Here is a 19,533-nt window from a genome sequence, read left to right on the forward strand (position 1 = left end):
ATACATAATCTGGTAGGCATGGGAAAGTTGATAGACAAAGGACTGATGGAATCCAAATTGCCATTTAAGAAGATTGAAATGACAGTGCTGTGATAGCAAATTAGAGAAGAAATGAATTTGGAAAACAGTGTCAAGGAAGCTTCTATAATAGAAATGGGGGGTAAAGAGGATCTGAACTAGAGAGGTAGTAGTAGGATTCAGAAAATGGAGTAAAAAATGTTTCCAGGGAGGAATCTAGCAAACTTGTGTAGAGTGAAAAAATGAACAAGGGTGTCAGAGATGAAAACAAGATCTCATACCTAATTGAGAGTGAGAATGATACTGCCATTAGCAGAGTCTGCTGATGGAGAAATGAATGTAGGGCAACGGACAGAATGGGCTTTGACTTGTTAAATTGGATATGCCCACAGAGCATCTAAAAGTCGAGTCCATTAAGTTAGGATTACAGTTCTGGTCCTTTGAGGAAAAGCTAGAGTTAACAGTATAAATTGTAATTCATACAATTAAGTTGTATAAATAGCTGACACACTCAAAGGAAAATGTTTTTGAAGAGTGGTATTGCTGAGGACAGACTTTGGGAATGGTAGGAAATAGTAATCAGGAAGGTAGGAGGCGTGGTCATGAATGTTGTGGTAGAGAAGTCTCAGGTTATAAGCCCAAGGAAAAACTATAGGACAGCTAAAGGACACATTGATGACCTTCAGAATAGCTTTCTCAGTGGCACAGAGCAAGGCATTGAGGAAAAAGTTAAACTCTTTAACACTTTTGGCAATTAAAGGGGCTCCATGGGACGCCTGGGTGGCTCGGTGGTTTAGCGCCTGCCTTTGGCCCAGGGTGTGATCCTGGAGACCCAGGATCAAGTCCCACATCAGGCTCCCTGCATGGAGCCTGCTTCTCTCTCTCTGCCTGTGTCTCTGCCTCTCTCTTTGTATCTCATGAATAAATAAATAAATAAAATATTTAAAAAGGGGGGAGGGGACTCCAATGTAAACAGAGTAAAATGAAGGGGCCACAGGGTTGAATGAGGATTGGCTTGTTTTTATGTGGGACTGAGGAAGCCTTTCCAGTGTTCACGAACACAAAAGAGATTGGGGGTGGGGTGAGGAATGGTCTTGTGAGCCCACCAACCAGGTGTTTTCTTGCCATTACACAATCTGGTTGCCTTATCAACCCTCTGTAATTTGTAGCTGTTCTCTGTTAGTGAAAATTATAATAATCCTTTCCACTATAACAAGAGCAGAATTGAAGGACTTAAAAAAGAAACACAAGATGATTTAATGAAACAGACATTAATAAACTTCATTGACTTAGCTTTTATACACTATGGGAATGAAAACTTACTGAAGCAACAAGCAAGATGGTAAGTGAAAGTCTAGATTCTCCAGAATCTGTCATTGAGGAGTTTTCCGGGGGTAAATTTTTTATTGAATTCTAAGTTACCTAACATGAATGCCCACTGCTAGTGGGGTGGTTATGAAGTGGATGCCCATATATGTACTACTAGCAATCTTGTACTTTGGTTTTTGCCTTTAGGAAAAGCACTATGGTGATTTTTCAAGAGCCACAAAAATATACCCACTAATTACCAATATTGGATAATTTACCCTTAGAAAATAATTTGAGAGGTGAATAAGTTTTAGAAAGTCTATACAGGTGTAACAGTATGTGTAGTAGGAAGCCATGGAGGAACCCAAATGTCCAACCTCAACCCAACCCAGTGTCCAACTTGAATGACTAAATCATATAACACATCAATGGGGATTGTTATTGTTATTATGCAGCCTTTAAAAAGGTATAATTAGGATGACTGTAAAAACATGGACTATGTTGAACAAAGTTTAAATATAAAAACAAAATAAAAACTTGTACAGTGATTATAGCTGTGTGAAAATATATGTGCACAAGGACAAACTGAAAAGTAGTAATTCTGAAATAAAACTGCTTATGTGGGGATAGGGGGATTATAGGGAATATTGGGTTAATTGTTTTTTCTTCAAAAAAAATTTTTTTCCTCAAAAAATTTAATGTACTTTTTTTGTGTGTGATTAAGAAAAAGGGAAAACACTACTACCTGTTAAGTAATTTGCTGCTATGGGAGTAGGTGTTAACTTACCCATTTTATTGACATGTTCAATTGAATTATGTTGATTATTAGGAGACATCTCCTGGATGTGGAAGTTTTATTTTGCTTTTCAGTCCAGAACCCTTCATTATAATAGAACTGCTGCAGAGAAGATAGCATTGAGAATCATATGACTGTAGGCTGCAAGAAAACCTGTAAAATTTAATTAACCAGCTTGATGCTTCCCTTGTTTTACTTCCCATTTAAAAAATTTTAGAAGGGGGATCCCTGGGTGGCGCAGCGGTTTGGCGCCTACTTTTGGCCCAGGGCGCTATCCTGGAGACCCGGGATCGAGTCCCACATCGGGCTCCCGGTGCATGGAGCCTGCTTCTCCCTCTCCCTCTGCCTATGTCTCTGCCTCTCTCTCTCTCTCTCTCTCTCTGTGACTATCATAAATAAATAAAAATTGAAAAAAAAATTTAGAAGTTTTACTGCCATTAACCATGTCTTATTGTTCTGGAGACATTTTCAATATTAACTTTTTTGATATTTATATTACAAAATAAGATCTGAATTATTTTATAAAAAATACCGTATGCTCCTCATTGTGAATTTGTTAAGGAAGCAATAATTTTCTTCTCCATACCTCATATATATAGAGTACTGATTGTATCATCTTGTATAAAATTAGTTTTTTAAAACACAACTTTATTGAGATATAATTCACATAAAACTGCACATAATAAATGGTATAAGCGAACCAAACATGCTTTTAATATTTGTTAAGATTTGCCTTAGGCACCAGTATATGAACTACCTAAGAAGTGTTATGTGTGGGCTTAAAAAGAACGTGTATTCTGTAGTTGTTGGGTGCCGTATCCTCTATGTGCCCAGTTAGATTGAGGTTCTTGAAATCTAATGTATCCTTAATGATTCTGCCCTCTGTTCTGTCCATTACTGAGAGAAATGTTAAAATCTTGACTGTGATAGTGGATTTGTCTATTTTTCTTTATTTTTGCCAGTTCTGCTCTTGAGGTACATACAAATTTGAGTTTTTCCTATTTTCCAGGTGATTTTATTTTTACAAAGTGACTCACTATTTTATTTTAAAAGTGTCTCATCCAATATTATTATAGCTAAATTAGTTTCCTTGCACTTAGTGTATCTGCAGGTATATTTGGTACCAATCTTTCAGTGTCCTTATATTTTATTTATTTTAAAACATACATTTATTTATTTATTAAAGATTTTATTTATTTATTCATGAGAGACAGAGAGAGAGAGAGAGAGATGCAGAGATAGGCAGAGGGAGAAGCAGGCTCCTTGCAGGAAGCCCAATGTGAGACTCGATCCTGGGAATCTGGGATCACAACCTGAGCCAAAGGCAGACACTCAACCGCTAAGCGACACAGGTCCCAGTGTCCTTATATTTAAAATAACTCTCTTCTGAACAGTATTTTACACCTTTTAAAATCCCAGTCTGACAAAGTTTCTATATTTATGCTTACCTCTTTTCCTCATTTTCTTTGAGTAATTAACTTGGTGGCCTCCTCCTTTGTCAGGCCTTCAATGCTTTTAAGAAATTATTCCACATTTTAGCTTTTTTAAACTGGAGAGTTTGTCTGAGCAAGGTTGTTTGTCATATCCCTGGAAAAGAAGGAACTAAAAATTCTGTTAGTTCTGTTTTTCCCTTTAATGGATCTATACCCACCACTTTATTGTACAAAGTTTTATTGCAGAGACTGGGTTGTCGTTTTGAAATAACTGTTTCAGGGCCCTATCATGAAGCTAGCTATTGCCGGAGGAAAACAGCTGACAATTAGAGTTTTAGTTACGCTTTTGAGCCAGTAATTTTAATCTTACCAGATATAACATGTATGTCTAGTTCCCCTGTCAGTAACACCTGTGTATAATAAGAAATAATACATACATTAAGGTACCCTTTTTGGTCTCTATAATGGAAAATGCTAGTCATACTATTAACATCTAGACTTATTAGCAAAGTAATTGGTCAGGTCTTTTATTTCTAAATATCATCAGCCTTTTGTGCTTATAAGATCGCAAACGGTTATTGTGGTATTATGATGAATCAGTTCTCCAGATGATTTAAAAACGGCAGCCAGCCAGGTTGAAAACCACTGTGCTAAAAGGCAAAAACAAATTCAGGGAAAGAGTGTGTGTGCATGTACCTGTGTGTATGAAATTCATCACACACAAATATTCTGACCTGCTGTTTCATCTAATTTGACCGTGAATTATTTGACCTGTCTTCTTTCAAGAAGTGGCATTTATGGTTCCTTCTCTTGAATCTGAATGGGTTCTGTGACTGTTTTTAGCCAATAGAATATGTATGGCAAAAATGACACTATACCTGTTCTTAAACCTGGGCCTAAGACACTGGGAACTTCCACATCTACTTAGCTCTTGGAGTGTTCCCTGTATGGAAAGCCAGCTACAATGTGTAACTATTTTGAGACCTCTTCTATAAAAAATTCAAATCACGTGGAAGACCACCTATACTCTGGTTGATGACCACAGCCTAGCCAATAGCCAGCAGCAATGGTAGGCCACGTGAGCTAGCCATTTTGGCCATCTCTCCCAGTCAAGTCTGCATTATGACCCCAGCCTGAGCTGCATTTGCCTGCAACTGCATGAGAGGTGTCAAGTGAGAACTGTCCAGATAGCCCACAGCACAGTGAGAGATAATAACAAATTGTTGATTTAAGGTACTAAGTTTGAGAATAGTTTGTTATATGCCAATAAATAACCAAAGCAAAATTTGTTACTTTGAAGAACGGTAATATTGTACTAAAACTCAGTACATATGATAATGGTGTTGGCACCAGGTGGCAGGCAAAAGGTGGAAAGACCCTAAGGGGCTTATTAATGAGTGCAGAAGGGACTTGAGACTTCTGGTAGGAGCTTATAAGACAGGGAGACAAAGGTTATTGGAAGCTGGAGAAAAGGGGGCCTTCTTGTTTTGAAATGACAGATTGGCAACATTGCCTATAGTAGGAGGGAAAACGGAAAATCTCACGAAGGTAAGTCTGGCTGGGAAGGTTTTTCAACAATATGGAGAGTTGCAATGACTTGTGCTGCAATACAGGAAGAAATGAACTAAAGGAACACGTTCTTCAGCAGATTTTTTTTTTTAAGGTTTTCTTATTTATTTGACAGCACAAGCAGGCAGAGCTGCAAGCAGAGGCAGTGGAAGAAGGAGGCTCCTGATGTGGGGCTCCATCCTAAGACTCCGGGATTATGACCTAGCCAAAGGCAGAGGCTTAACCAACTGAGCCACCCAGGCACTCTCTTGAGCACAATTTAAAGAAAACATAAAGGAACCAGGAATTGTTGGATTCAAAAATAAAAAACTCGGGGATCCCTGGGTGGCGCAGCGGTTTGGCGTCTGCCTTTGGCCCAGGGCGCGATCCTGGAGAACCGGGATCGAATCCCACGTCGGTCTCCCTGCATGGAGCCTGCTTCTCCCTCTGCCTGTGTCTCTGCCTCTCTCTCTCTCTCTCTCTGTGTGTGACTATCATAAATAAATAAAATTAAAAAAAAACAAAAATAAACTCAGGCTTTCTCTGCCAGAGATTTTCAAAATAATAAATGGCTTCAGGGCAAAGATCAAATCCAGAGGAATAACAATAAAAGATCTCAAGATAAAGATCTCAAAGGTATACTTGTTTAAGACCCTAGGTTAAGATTTCAAAGACTTAGGGAGCCCTGGCAGAGCTATAAAAAGAATCCTAAGGGCATTATGCTACAGCCTTATGGGCAGCACAGAGTAGAGAATTTTTTCTCTGAAATAAATACAGGTATGTTTTTTGTCTAATGAAGCTGATTACAAGAAATGCACAAAAAATTTATAGGCACTGTACCAGCTTGAACTGGAAGGGATAAGAACAATACAAAAGAGAGAGCTTTGGATCATCAAACTTCTGGCAGGAAGCAGTCTGAGGAAGCTACCCAGATGTAAATAAGGGCTATTTTTTTAAGAAAAAAGGGTGACTCAGAGAGGAGCCAAGAACAGAGCTGAATTAGGCCCTAATCAAGGGATTGGCAATGTGTGCCTTGTTAGAGTTCAGATTTGCTAAGTAGACCAGTAACAACACGTTGAGTTTCTCATAATTTTCTCCTTTCTCAGTAGGAGTGTCTGTTGTGGTTATCCCGTTTATCGGCAGGTGGCAGATGACTTGTCTCTTGATTGGAATTGAGAGGAACTAACACCTGGGCCTGATTCAGATGCTGACATCCTGGACTGAGGCTGCAATAACATTAAACCTTGGGAATCAGGGTAGTGAATGAGTATATTTGCTTGTTGGAGGAATATAAATGATATATGGTCAGAGGGCAGACTATAGAAGACTAGAGATGCCTACAGATTGTTTCATGTTTTTCTCATGGAAAGGTGAGGGGTTTGTGTCCCTGTCCCTCGAATCTGGGTGGTTCAGGGTATTCTTTGATCGACAGAATATAGCAGAATGACCCCAGGCCTTAGGAGACTGACAATTTCTACCTTTACCTTTTGAAGAGAGTGAGAAATAGGTACTGATCACAAATTGACAATATCCAGCCATAATGGCTTGAATTACACACCCTCTTCTCCCCTCCCCCCAAAAAAGTTCTGTTCAAGTCCTAACCCTCAATACCTATGAATGTGACCTTATTTGGGCTAAGGGTCTTTGCAGATGAAATCAAGTTAAGATGAGGTCATACTATATTAGAGTGGGTCCTAGTCCAATAATTTCTCTTCGTAAGAGAGCAGAGGTGAGGGAGGGTTGGGACACATAAACACGGAGAAAACGGCCAGGATACCACAGAGGCAGATATTGGAGTGATGCAGGTGTCAGCCAAGGGATACCAAAGGTTGCCAGGAGCAAACAGAAGCTGGAAAAGGCCCAGAAGGATTCTTCCCAAGATCATTCAGTGGAGTCATGACCCTGCCAACGCTTTGATTTCAGACTTCTAACCTCCAGAACTAGAGAGAATAAGTTTGTTATTTTAAGCCACCAAGTTTGTGGTAATTTGTTATGGCAATCCTAGGAAATACATCAGCACAACATCTACCTCCTCAAATTTTCATTTTCTTCCTTCCTTGCTTGCTATGCCTTATGGCCTCCTCTGCGAGGTCTTCCTTGGCTGACTTCTTGATACTATGGTGCTCCATGACTTAGTTCTGAAGGTTTACCTTCCTCAGTCTGCTTAATGAGTTCACCCATTAATGTTCTTTAGATACTAGCAATATATTCATGCTTCTCAAATTTATATTTCCATACCTGACTTCTCAAAAATAGCTTGGCTACGGATGACATATTCAATTACAATTGACCCTTAAACAACTCACGGATTGGGGCACTGACTTCATGCACAGTCAAAAATTTGCGTTATGATTTTGACTCCCCAGAAACTTAACTACTAATAACTAACCTACCGTTGACTGGAAACCTTACCGTTAATATGGTCAATTAACACATATTTTGTTTGTTAAATGTATTAATCTAGTGTATTCTTACAATAATCTAGTGAAAATGCTATTAAAATCATGTAGAGGGATCCCTGGGTGGCGCAGCGGTTTGGCGCCTGCCTTTGGCCCAGGGCGCGATCCTGGAGACCCAGGATCGAATCCCACACGTCGGGCTCCCGGTGCATGGAGCCTGCTTCTCCCTCTGCCTATGTCTCTGCGTCTCTCTCTCTCTCTCTGTGTGACTATCATAAATAAATAAAAAAATTTTAAAAAAATCATGTAGAAAAAATACATTTATAGTACTATGTTGAAAAAAAGCCACATATGTGTGGACCCATGCAGTTCAAACTTGTGTTGTTCAAGGGTCACCTGTATTTATCCTCACCTGGATATTTTTTTAAATTTTTATTTATTTATGATAGTCACACACACACACACACACACAGAGGCAGAGACACAGGCAGAGGGAGAAGCAGGCTCCATGCACCGGGAGCCCGACGTGGGATTCCATCCCGGGTCTCCAGGATCGCGCCCTGGGCCAAAGGCAGGCGCCAAACTGCTGCGCCACCCAGGGATCCCTCACCTGGATATTTTTAAGAGAGAAATTATTTTATCACCCTTCCAACTTTTCCTCTCCCAGTAAATGATGCAAATATCCATCCACATGCTTCTGTTGTCATTGATCTTTGCCTCTCCTCACATCATCTCTTAGCAAGCCCTGTCAAGTTTTCCTCCAAATCTATCTCAAATCCACCCATATCTCTCCAGCCCCATTGCTAACACCCTGTTCCCAGTCATCATCATCTCTGTTTTGGACTAGTGCTGTAGCCTCCTAATTGGTCTTCCTGCTTCCCACACTATTCATTCACATACAGCCATGTCAACTTTTCAAAACTATAAATCAGACCGTGTCATTCCCCTCATTAGTTTTGCAATGCACAGAAAATAAAATTCAAACTGGCCTCTGTGGCATACAAGACCCTATATGCAGGAGACGTTCTCTGTCCGCTTCTCAAATCTCCTGGACTATAAATGTTCCAGCCATACTGCTTCCTTCTTTGATCCCTGGATACACTCAACTATTTCCTACTTCAGTCAGGGCTTTGTACTTTGCAGTGGACTGCATGTCAATGTCCCCCTGCCCCAAATTCTTATGTTGAAACCTAATTTCCAACGTGATGTTATTTGGAGATGGAACCTTTGGGAGATGTCATGAGGGTAGAGCCTCATGAATAGGATTGGTGTCCTTATAAGAATTGCAAGAGCGTTTGCTGCCTTGGGGGACAGTGAAGAAGGGGGCCATCTATGAACCAGAAGGTGGGTCTCACCAGACACCAAACTACTTGCACCTTGATCTAGGACTTCTCGTTTCCAGAACTGTGAGAAACAAGTATCTGTTGTTTAAGCCTCCCAGTCTATGGTATTTTTGCTAGGGCGGCCCAAATGAGACTAAAACACATGTTCTCTACCTACAGTGCTCTTTCCTCAACTCTTTAATTTTTTATTTGTTAAGATTTTATTTATTTGATAAAGTGAGAGAGAGCACAAGCAGTGGGGCAAGGAAGAGAGGGAGAGAAGCAGACTCCTCACTGACCGGGGAGCCGGACAACATGGGGCTCCATCCCAGGACCCTGGCATTATGACCTGCGCCGAAGGCAGTCACTTAACTGACTGAGCCACCCAGGTGCCCCTGGCATGTAGCGGATTCTTAACAAAAATATCTTAATGAATGATGAATGAATCCATCAGTCTTTAGGTCATGCAATGTTCTAGATGTTTATAGTGAGATATGAGTCAACTTTGAGGCTAATTTAAAAATCTGTGTCATAGGGACGCCTGGGTGGCTCAGTCAGTTAAGCGGCTCAGTTGAGTGTCTGCCTTTGGCTCAGAGCATGATCCCAGAGTTCTGGGATTGAGTTCCACGTTGGACTTCCTGCATGGAGCCCGCTTCTCCTTCTACCTATGTCTCTGCCTCTCTCTCTGTGTCTCTCATGAATAAGTAAAATCTTTTTAAAAATCTGTGTCATATATAAAAACAAAACAAACACCTCAACAGCCAAGTCATAATCTAGCAACCACTAAAACTAGAGAATTTTAAAGGTTGAATTAGTCTTAACAAATGTATCCACTCAATTTCTAGATGAGGAAACTGAAATCCAGAGTTACAGGAATTTTATTAGTAGAAAATACCTAGAATATTCTTCTTTGGGGCACCTCTTTCTGCACAAATGCCACTTTGTAACAAAGACTTTCTCACTCTTTGCTCACTAGATTAGCCTATAAATTGGTCGAAAGCTATATGCTTTGGTAATAAGGTGATGCAAATTGGTTACACTGCAGTGGTTTGAATTCAGAAAAACATGCTATCATAGAAACATACAAGTTGAGTGACTTAACTACACAGGGAGAGTCAAGCCACAAATATAGTAGCTCTCACAAAGAGCTAGTAGTACATCCAGTTAGCCTAAAATAGAGGGCCCTGTGGTCCTCTTCTGGGCAGCTAGAATTAAGAAGGCCACATACCTTAGTATGCATTAAATATGCCATAACTCTGAAAATAAACTGTTCCTCCTTGACTTCCTTAGAGGCATGCCTCCCACCCCAAAGTGATGGAACAATAACTCTTCTTCAGTACTTCCCACCATCAGGGACTAGTATCTGCCTGGAATGGCAAGAACCTCTCTTCTCTTTATCCTTGGCTAGGGAGCTTCATCTAGACTTCCCTTTGAGAACACAGAAGGCAACAATATTTCCTGTGGACAAGTTTATACTCTCTACGAAATGGATCACTAGAAGAATAAAAGGGAGCCTGCTTTCATGTGTGGAAGCAGGATATTATTAGCTTTTAATTAAATAATGATTTACACAAGGTCACCTAGTGACCAAATCATGGGGCCAGGTACTAGAACTCTGAATGCAGTTCCATTCCACTATAACTATTTCTCAAACTGGTCTGCAAATTATCTGCATTATTTACCTAGTGGTAAACATGTAATTTTGGTCTTTACTCCAGTTATGGTGAATCAATATTTCTGGAAGCAGGCCTAGGTATCTAAAATCCTAACAAACTCTCCCAGGAAAAGCTTACACATGTTACAATTTGATAATCACCACATTACCTTTGCTTTTTCTGATATACATATTAGAGTTTACTGGCAACTTTCTATTGGCAACTTTCAAAATACTTCTCAAGTATTTTAAGTTCACAAAACTTCAATTTCACCTGTAAAATTCACCTTTGTAAAATGATTTCTTTGTAAAATGAAAATTTTCGTAGATAATATCTGAAACCATGAGGGTGCCTGGGTGGTTCTGTCAGTTAAGTGTCTGCTCAGGTTATGATCCCAGGGTCCTCCAATCGAACACCACATTGGACTCAGTGGGAAGGTGACCGTGAATGATGTTTTTAATGTATTGTCTTATGCAATTTGCTAAAGAAATTTTCCTAAATAAAGAAAACCGGGCATTAAAGATTACATACTGATTTAATTTATATGAAACTCTAGAAAAGACTATATAATGACAGACGAGAGATGAATAGTTTTTTAGGGACCATCGTCAGGGGTAAAGATTAATTGGGAAAGGGCTCAGGGAATTTTTCACAGTAATAGAAATGTTCTATATCTTGGTTGTGGTAGTCGTTACACAGATGTACATATATTAAGACTCTGAAACATGCACTTAAAATTAAGTGTGCTTTATAGTGTATAAATGATATTTTAAAACGAGTAGATTTAAAAATTCCTTTTTGTATATGCTCCATGTTTAAAAAAAAAACCTATGCAGGGACGCCGGGGTGGCTCAATGGTTGAGCATCTGCCTTTGGCTCAGGTCATGATCCAGGGGTCCTGGGATTCAGTCTCACATCAGGCTCCCCAAAGGGAGATGGCATCTCCCTCTGCCTTGTCTCTGCCTCTCTCTGTGTGTCTCTCATGAATAAATAAATAAATCTTAAAAAATAATCTATGCAAGCAAAGAGAACTAAAAGTCATCTTTAGCCAAACACACATACACAAAATAATTGTATTTTATTTCTACATATCCCATTAAATAATTTAAAATAAAAAGTTTAAGAGAGATCATTTAAGATAACAAAAAAAAGTATAGCATGAATCCAAAAAGAGATGTGCAAGACTGCTAAAAAGAAAAGTATGAAAGTTTATTGGGAGGCAATAAAAATCTAAATAAATACATGTATCTATGTTCTTGGAGTTGAAGTTCTATACATTAAAGATTTTGGGCAGCCCGGGTGGCTCAGCAGTTTAGCGTCGCCTTCAGCTCAGGGTGTGATCCTGGAGACCCGGGATTGAGTCCCACGTCAGGCTCCCTGCATGGAGCCTGCTTCTCCCTCTGCCTGTGTCTGTGCCTCTTTCTCTCTCGGTGTCTCTCATGAATAAATAAAATCTTCAAAAAAAATAGATTTTAATTATCTTCAAATGGATTTATAGACTTAAAATAACCTCAATTATTCTCAACAGAATATTTATTTTGTTTTGTGGTACTTGGCTTACTGAAGGAAAGGGCCAAGGAAAGCCAAGACATCCTTGAAGGTGAAAAATTATTTGAGGATTTGTTCCACCAGCTACCAAGAATTTTTATAACATCACGGTATCTATAACTGTGGGATTGCCTCAGGAACAGAAAAATAGATTGAATAGAGAGTTATTTAGAGCACAGCTGTATCAGGACTTGGTTTCTGAGAATGGTACTGCAGATCATTTCTTACAGGAAAGGATGGTCTTTTCAATATGTGGTCTTGGAACAACTGGACAAAAAACGTTTACCTCGGGGGTGCCTGGATGGGTCAATTGGTTAAGTTTCTGCCTCTTGATTTTGGCTCAGGTCATGCTCTCAGGGCCATGAGAGAGAGCCCTGTGTTGGGCTTCATGCTCAGTGGTGGGGAGTCTGCTTGAGATTCTCTCTCTCCCTCTGCCCCTCCCCTCTCTCTAAAATAATAAATAAATAAATATTCATTAGTTTAATAAAACCTTCTTAACTCATACCATATACATAGAAATACACTAATTATGGATGGATTGAAGAGCTATATGTAAATAGTGAAACCCTAAACTTTTAGGATATAATTGTAGTAGCTTAAATAAGATGTTCATCTGGAACCTCAAATGTGACCTATTTGGTATAAAGAGTCTTTGCAGATGTAATTAAGTAAGTAAGATGTAATCACGAGATGAGATTATTCTAGATTAAGGTGGACGCTAAATCCAAGCATGAGTGTCTTTATACGAGAAAGAAAAGATGCACAGGAGAAACACAAGGGAGAAGGCCATGTGAACATGAGGCAGAGACAGGACTTCTGCAACTATAAGCCAAAGGACTCCCGAGAGTTCCTTACAGCAAGTAGAGTGCTTGCCAGGATAGAAGCATGGAACAGATTCTCTTTTCAGAGCCTCCAGAAGGAATCAACATTACCAAAACCTTAATTTCAGCCTTCTGGCCTCCAGAACTGTTAGAAAATGAATTTCTGTTTAAAGCTACCCAGCTTGTGGTCATTTGTTATGGCAATTCTAGGAAATAATAACATAGGAGAATATTTTCATGACCCTAGAATCTGAAAAAGTACAAAAACACTAGCCACTAGCCACTAACATTAACACTTCTTTTAAAGAAAAGATTAACTATCCTAAATAAAATTAGAGATACCTCTTTTCAGGAACAGATACTATGAAAACCAAAAGAGCAAGCAACAGAGTGGGGAAAGCTATTTGCAATATATATAACTGATGAAAGACCAGAATTCCAAAATAGGCAAAAGACTTGAACAGGCACTTTATAGAAGAGGAGAGAAATCCAAATGACCAGTAAACATATAAAAAGGTGATCAGCTTTATTAATAATAAGGGAAGGACACCTGGGTGGCTCAGCGGTTTGGCGCCTGCCTTCCGCCTGGGGTGTGATCCTGGAGACCAGGGATCGAGTCCCATGTTGGGCTCCCTGCATGGAGCCTGCTTCTCCCTCTGCCTGTGTCTCTGCCTCTCTCTCTCTGTATCTCTCATTAATAAATAAATAAAATCTTTAAAAATAATAAGGGAAATAAAAATGGAAATCACAGTTATGTACCTGGAAGATTGTTAAAACCAAACAGGAAAAAATAGGCACAAGAATATCAGGCTGTATACATAAACAGAAATCCAAATGGCCAATATAATATGAAAATGTGCCCAAATTAATTTAAATTCCAACTATAAGAAAATCCATTCAGGACAGCTCTGATGGTGCAGCGGTTTAGCGCCGGGGTGTGATCCTGGAGACCTGGGATCGAGTCCCATGTCAGGCTCCCTGCATGGAGTCTGCCTGTGTCTCTGCCTCTTCTCTCTCTCTCTCTCTCTCTCTGTCTCTATGAATAAATAAATAAATAAATAAATAAATAAATAAATAAATAAATAAACAAACTTAAAAAAAAAAGAGAAAAGCCACTCATTCCACTAAATGGCAAAAGTGTAAAGGTCGATAATACAATAGTTGGTGAAATTTGGGGTCAATTGAAGTTCTCATACAGAGCTGGTAGGGGTGTAAATTGTTACGACCCCTTTGGAAAATCTTTTGGCATTAGTTGGCAAAGCTGAAGATTCAGAGACCCCATAACCCAACAGTTCCACCCATATTTATATATACCCTGGGATAATGTATAAAGATATTGACAATAGCACTGTTTGTAATAGGAAAAAACTGGGGGGGAAATGTCCATCTTTTTTTTTTTTTTTTTCATTTTATTTATCATGAGAGATACAGAGCGAAAGAAAGGCAGAGACACAGGCAGAGGGAGAAGCAGGCTCCATGCAGGGAGCCCCAGGTGGGACTCGATCCTGGGACTCCAGGATCATGCCCTGGGCTGCAGGCGGCGCTAAACCGCTGAGCTACCCGGGCTGCCCCATCTTTTTTTTTTTTTTTTTTTTAAAGATTTTATCTATTTATTTATGAAAGACACACACAGAGAGAGGCAGAGACATAGGCAAAGGGAGAAGCAGGCTTCCTGCAGGTAACCCGGGGAACCAATGGGGGACCCCTGGGGTCATGACCTGAGCCGAAGGCAGACGCTTAACCACTGAACCACCCAGGCATCCCTGATGGATGGATCTTACAAACATAATAGTAAGTGAAAGAAGGAAGACAGAAAAAAATACAAATAGTATGAGTTTATGCAAAGGAAATTTGAAAGCAGGCAAAATTAACTTCATTGCATATTTTAGGTGATAAAACTCAAAATCAAATATATGATTATTCTGAAAGTCATTTTATTATCTCTAGCAGATGGAAGAAGATTATGATAGGAAAACACACAGTTAATACGGTCTTCAGGGGTGCTGAGAATATTCTATTTACTGATCTTGGATATAATTCTATCTCTACATAAATATGTCTAAAATGTATATATATAATGCATTTTCCATCTGCACTGTCCATTATATATCACAAAATTAATTAGTAAAAAAGGGAAGGTGTTTGCAAGTATCTCTTGTTTTAATACTCTCCTTAAGGCAGTTCTATGGTATGTTAGAAAATGAAAAGGATCCTAGATCTCAGTCCCTGAGGTAAAAAAACAACTATTTAAATCCTTCCAGGAAAAACTAGGTATCTCTCTCTCTCTTTCTCTGACTTATGAATGTGACTGAGTGTCTTGAAGATTCTAAATGTCCATTGCTCATTTTTGTGATTTAAAAAATACTATCAGGGAATTTTTTTTAAAGATTTTATTTTTTATTAATGAGAGATACAGAGAGGCAGAGACACAGGCAGAGAGAGAGAGAGAAGCAGGCTCCATGCAGGGAGCCCGATGCAGAACTCGATCCCAGGACTCCAGGATCACGCCCTGGGCTTAAGGCAGGTGCCAAATCGCTGAGCCACCCAGGCGTCCCCACTATCAGGGAATTTTTGAACACCACATAAGTTTTAAAAGTACCCTTTAAAAAGTATAAAGGCTGAAATGGGAATACTCTATGTTGAGTAGTAATCTGTGACTTAAGATCATAGTGATGTGTTGGTTGTGACTTTTACTGGCTGCTGAGAGTTGATTGTGTGCCTTTCTTCCCAACCCCAAAATCGGTGATATTGCAATCACATTGATAGCTCGAAATTGGCCAAGAAGGGAATATTTACAGCATGGATACTGGCAACTGATAAATGCTACAAATCAACAGCCCCACCTCCACCCCACCCAGCTCATCAGCAGGCTTCTGCTTGAAGACTACAAGTGCTGAATATAAACTTTTCTTTAGAGAAATCGAATGTGTTTACAAACGATTTTGTCAACAGCCTAGTGCCTCCTGAGCCTTAAACAAGAAAGCAGCTCAAGGAAGAGAAGTTAACTGAAGGAAATCTCAGAAAATAAGCAATTGAAGAGTGGAAAATAAAATAGAACAAACAAGATGGCACACATTACACCAAGCCCCTGCCACTTTCCAATAGTGTTGCTAAAGAAAAAAGAAAAATCATTGCAATAATACCCCCTTCTTCAGGATGCCTGGGTGGCTCAGTGGTTGAGCATCTGCCTTTGGTTCAGGTTGTGATCCCGGGGTCCCAGGATGGAGTCCCACATTGGACTCCTCACAGGGAACCTGCTTTTCCCTCTGCCTATGTCTCTGCCTCCCTCTCTCTCTCTGTCTCTCATGAATAAATAAAGAAAAATCTAAAAACAAACAAAACAAAACAAAACAAACCCTCTTCCCTTTTGTTTGGTCAACAGTTGATTTCCACATCCAACTGCTCACTCAGGAGAGAATAAAACAGTCCTCTGATCTTGGGGGTAAAACCATGGGGGCAGTTTCCCCTATTTCAAATATCAGGCAATTTGGGGCTAATGTGTTCAATATTTAATATAAAGTCTTTTTTCTTTGTCCTGGCTCCCTCAAGCTGTTTAATAAAGGTCCCTACAGTTTTATTGCTGTTATATTAATCAGAGATTCAGAAGTATTACTTATCCAGTCTTTTAACTGGATGGAAAATTCTCTAACTTTTCTGAAGTGAGTTGCAGATGATTGTGGGATGCAGCACCTTCAGCGAGCAAGTATCTGTCTACTAGGAACTCAGTAAACCCAGACTGTGCATTTTGGCTGTGTTAATGGTGTACCTGACGATAGTCATTTAGTTGTGCATTGCCTTAGTCTCTGCAAAGTCTTAGGTCTTAAATACTGATGATACTACGATTCAGAAGGTTTGGATTTATCCTTTGGAGCCCTTTGGAATGAATGCAGTGTTGAAGAACAATGTAGTAAAATAGATTTAGTAGTCCAATTTCAAATGACAAAAACACCTTTTACAGGTCAGTGATGTCTATGTTCTCTTCCCTTTCACTGGGACACAATCTCTTTCTCTTCTCATGTGTACTTAGTACTGATCCCAATAGATCTAGTTTCCACTTTGAACAGAAGCGACCCCTTTTGAAATATTTGTTTTACCTCCCAGTGGCTGGCCAGCAGCTCCCAAAGCATGCTCCCCCCTCCTCCCTTCTCTCTCCCTTTCTGTTTCTCCTCCCCCTCTCTCCTCACTCTTATGGTAGCTGGAACAGCAGTGAATTTAAAGGCATAGCATTCTTAAAAAAACAGCTGGTCGTTATGTAAGTTATTTTACAGAGTCTAAACTCCTACAAAAAATAGGTCTAGGCCCAATCTACCTATCCTGTAAAGTTTTCATTGAATTATCAAATCCAGCCTGTATTTACAATAAAGATCTAATGACACTTAAGTTCCCTAAAAGATGTATTTTTTTACACTTAAAAAAAATTCAGATACTGCCCAATACTAGGAATAGATACTACACCAGTACTAGGGCACAACTCAGCTTCTTTGGAGGTTGAAAAACAGTATTTGTGCTGAACATTTTTAGCTGTGTTTTCTCCATTGATTTTTTTTTAAGATTTTATTTATTTATTAGAGAGAGAGAGCATGAGCAGGGGGGAGGTGCAGAGAGGGAAAAGCCGACTCCCGCTGAGTAGGAAGTTGATGCAAGACTCCCAAGACCCTGACCTTAGCCAAAGGAGGATGCCTAATGGCTTCACCCACTGAGCCACCCAGGTGCCCCCTCTCCATTGAACTTTAAAGTGAGGAGTATATTGGAGGTTACCAGGCCCAGCCACTGCATGAATCCTCTGTAACATCTGTAATGTCAACTTTTTGTTTGGCTTTTACGTGAACATTCACACAAGTCCATTTGGCCGATCGTTAAGGACCTCTAATTATTAAAGGCTTTTCCTTTAGGATGTACTGAATCTGCCTCCTTGTCATTTCCACGCATTGGTCTTCATTCTGTGCTCAGAAACCACATGACTACTCATCACGTATTTGAAAGCAACTTCTATGTTCACACTCAGACTTTTTCTCATCCAAGTTGGACTCTCCCAGCTCACCCAAGGTAGTGGACTAGAGCGCGTAGGGGCACAGGCTCACCTGGCTTACGTCCTGGGCCGCGGCGACTTGGATCCTCTACCTCTGGCTCTCACGGAAGGGACCGGAGTCCTTCGTCTCTGACCTGGGAGTCTGTGTCTTCTGCGCATGTCTCCCCACGAAGCTGTGACAGACCCACGTGGCAGCTTGCAAGTTGGCAAGGAGAGGCTATTAGATCACCCTCAGCTTCACGCCTTTGTGACAACTAGTACTAAGTTTAGTCCTCCTTCAGAAAGCAGTGACAGAGACATGAGCCACATGGGACACGAAGGGGAAATTCACAACTGCTAGGGGCATAAACTTGGCAGATTTTTAGATCTTTGGCTGCTGGCTTGGGAGATGAGGGAGCAGGCGTAGGAGCCTGTTCAGAATGGCACCAGCTGGGCGCCCGGCCGGTTCAGCTGGAAGAGCGAGCGACTCTTGATCTTGGGGTCGTGAGTTGGAACCCCATGTTGAGGGTAGAGATTACTAAATAAATAAACTAAAAAAAAAAAAAAAAAAAGGAATTGCAACAGCTGAGCTGTCTTTCCCTTAAGTCTATCATGCTAATCTTAGATCCACCCAGAGATGACAGTAGAGTCTCAGAAGTTTTTTTGTCGTTGTTGTGTGTTTGTTTGTTTGTTTACTATTCATCCAAACTGCCATAAGGAGCTTTGGTCTTCTCCAGTTTTTCTGAGGCAGACTGATTCTTATGGGAAACCATAAGTGTGGCATTTTAGATTAGTATTAAGGCTCTTACCGCCCCAGACTGGGTTTACAATGCTGATGAGGTGACCCGCTGAAGATTGAGAAACAGACCAAAAGAAATATAGATTAAATTCTTACAGTCTGCCCTTCCATCATGGAGAACTTTCCCCTACTACTTACGTTGAATTTAAGCGATGTTATTTTGATAACGGGCAGGTGATGCCTCAGATTAAGCCGGACTTCTCAAAAAAGGTCATCAGCCAAAAGGCAGACCCCCCTCTTCCTCCAACCCAACCTGGGAACTCTGGCTGTGGCCTGCCACAGTTCCTGAAGCTGGAACAGTGTGAGCAATGATGACTCTGCTTCTTAATACAGGGCTGGGTGGATTGAAAACTTTGAAGTCTGAAGCTACTGTCAGTCAACCACTGCACGAATTCGAACAAAGTCAAGGCACCTTGCTTCCTGCACGTAGTCACCCTCCTTAGGTGTCAGAGGAGATTCTCCTGACTGTAGAGAGCTATCACGTAGAGACAGGCTGGTAACTTTGAGGCTCAACAATTTGAGCGAGTCAATAGGACTGATGATTTTGCCCATCAGAGGTGCCAGTTTGGGGTTTGGGACCCAGCCTCTCTAACCCGGCTACTGCATACACGCCTCTTGAAAAGCAGAAACGCAGCTCTTGGCTTTGCTGCTGAGCTCTTGTTGCAAATGTAGGCCTACTTGGCAGAGGCCTTGCAACTCTCAGCATGCTACTTTCATTTTGGGGTGGGTCACCTTGGCCTGAATGACTGTCCGAGTGAGAAGGGCTCCATAAGCCGTGCTTATCAAATGGAAATGGCATATCTAAGAATGATCCTGTTCTGGCCCCAGTGGCATCTTGGCCATGTACAAACAAGTGGGATCCCCCCGGCCCCCGGCAG

The 19,533-nt window shown here is 40.4% G+C and overlaps 1 long non-coding RNA gene across 2 annotated transcripts; it reads right to left on the reverse strand.

Moving 5' to 3' along the window:
• Positions 1–920: 920 nt before the first annotated feature.
• LOC119870822 lies at positions 921–18,370 on the reverse strand. Of its 2 annotated transcripts, none has more exons than XR_005354063.1 (3): positions 17,930–18,370; positions 3,571–3,709; positions 921–2,224 (listed from the first exon to the last, which is right to left on the reverse strand). It is a non-coding gene; the product is annotated as an uncharacterized LOC119870822 (long non-coding RNA). The 2 variants fall into 2 exon arrangements; XR_005354062.1 differs by having other exon boundaries at positions 921–2,275.
• Positions 18,371–19,533: the final 1,163 nt, after the last annotated feature.

The sequence above is a fragment of the Canis lupus genome, chromosome 1 (genome assembly GCF_011100685.1).
Source record: "Canis lupus familiaris isolate Mischka breed German Shepherd chromosome 1, alternate assembly UU_Cfam_GSD_1.0, whole genome shotgun sequence".
Lineage (NCBI taxonomy): Eukaryota > Metazoa > Chordata > Mammalia > Carnivora > Canidae > Canis > Canis lupus.